The sequence below is a fragment of the Mus caroli genome, chromosome 4, assembly GCF_900094665.2.
Source record: "Mus caroli chromosome 4, CAROLI_EIJ_v1.1, whole genome shotgun sequence".
Taxonomy (NCBI): domain Eukaryota; kingdom Metazoa; phylum Chordata; class Mammalia; order Rodentia; family Muridae; genus Mus; species Mus caroli.
Window position 1 is genome coordinate 146,001,942 of NC_034573.1, and position 1,856 is coordinate 146,003,797.

General features: G+C 48.4%; 1 protein-coding gene across 2 annotated transcripts in view; it reads left to right on the top strand.

The window, feature by feature from the left end:
- Positions 1–738: 738 nt before the first annotated feature.
- The window catches only part of C4H1orf159 (chromosome 4 C1orf159 homolog), an 18,337-nt gene continuing 17,219 nt past the window's right edge, over positions 739–1,856 (top strand). Inside the window, exon 1 of one of the 2 annotated variants that reach the window (XM_021160341.2) lies at positions 739–906. The gene's annotated coding sequence lies outside the window, so the exon portion shown is untranslated. The other variant, XM_029476689.1, reaches the window with a different exon arrangement.

Here is a 1,856-nt window from a genome sequence, read left to right on the forward strand (position 1 = left end):
ACAGATACTCTCTAATCTTTGTTCAAAACAGAGCCCTGGTGCACACTTTTGCTCTTTTCCAGGGGCGATCTAGTGGTTCAACCCCACTTCAGAGAAGATGTAAGCTTTCAAAAAATACAATGCCTCCTCCTTATGTTACTGTGGTGCGTCCAAGGAGTTTTAGGATAGCTTCTGTGAAGAAGCCTAACTACCTGAGGCTTCCAAAGTGAAAGAGACCGGGGCGATCAGGTAGCCCAGAGACAAGACTCCTCCTAAGCATTCCACTTGGTGACCTCAGAGGCTCCATGCTCAGTTTAAGAGTGGGTGTGGCTTCCCATTTGGGAGGAACCAGAGTCCAGCTCCCTGAGCAGACACACCAAAGATGTATTAGAAAGTCCAGATTTTTACAAAAGAATTAATTTGAACTTTGTCTTCATTTTGAAATGGGGCTAGCCAATCACAAACTATAGCCAGTTAAATATTTCAAAGGTTCCCGTAGCCTTGATTGGCAGTTCTGAATTCTTTTGTGATCCTCTTGGATCGAGGCGGACGTTACACTCCATAGACTTGCTTAGAATCAAGTCAGACACTGGTGGTCGGCCACCTAACAAGGACTACGATGATTGGCCGCCCCTAGGAATATTGGGGAATGTAGTCGTTTCCTTCCCACTCTACTCCTCCCTTTACCCTCCCTAGGTTCAAGTCCTCTTGGACTACATTTCCCAGTCAGAGCTCTGAATGCAAACCAGGAGAGAATCCTGGACAAACGCACTTGGGCGAAGGGGCCGTTAGGAGTTGTAGTTTTTTGCCTAAAGCAGCCCTCGCCAACGCCTGGGCGGGGGCGGATCAGAGACTACAAGTCCCAGGGGGCGCTCGCAGGGCGTTCGCTAGGCGGCCGGTACGAAAGAGGAACTCGGCTGGTGTGTGGTGAGTGAAGGCCCTGGTCTGACGGAGGTGGTGGCTGCAACTACACGATAAAGGCTCCGGGTAGCCCAGACTCTGGGACTCTGAGACTAATCCAAGGCCTAGCGGGACAGTGCCTACCTCTCTGCCTGCCATTTTGNCAGTGATGAGGCGGTACGGATGGAGCCGGNAGTGGAGCATGGTGGTTGCGCGAATGGACAGATGGAGGGAAGGGGAGGTTGAAAGGGAAAATGGACCGCAAGTAGCACGGAGGTGCGCGGAGCGGAGCAGGACGTGGGAGATGTGGGACTTCCGTTGGTCTGTTGGTGTCATGAAGTGGTCGAGGTCCTCCCACGGAATGTGGTCTTCTTGAGGACTTTGCTGTGAGAACCACTATATCAGCGTATTACAAATCCTTCAGCATTTCGGCGTTTGGCCTTTGCAATTTCTCCACACAACTGTATTCTTACCGAATTCTCAACTCAGTAAATGTAAAGGTGTCGAACTTAGCCCAGTATTTTGTTTTTATTGTTTTGAGAAAGGGTTTGGCCATGTAGCCCCTGCCAGCTTCTAACTTGCGTCTGTTGTCTCGTAATCTTATTGGGTTTTCTTAGTATTACTGCAGTGTACAAAGAAGGCAAAACTGGTTTTTTGTTTTGTTTTTAATTTGTGTGTTTGTGGTGGTGTGTGTGGCCTAGGTGGGGTGGGGGCAGGATTTGAATCTGGGGCTTTCTCACATTTTGGGCCCGGGCTTTACAGCTCCTGCTTCTCCTCTACTATAAATCCTGCAAGAAAGTCATGGGTTGGCTTCACCAGGTTGATCCAGGTTACAAACATAGTTTGGTAACTACGTTAAGAGCTAGACAATAATTTGAGTCCGTTTTTATTTTTAGAAGCTCCTAGAAGGAACTACAGATTTGAATTATGCAGATAGTTTCTTTCTCTTCCCCCACCCCCCTTCTTTTTCTTTCTTT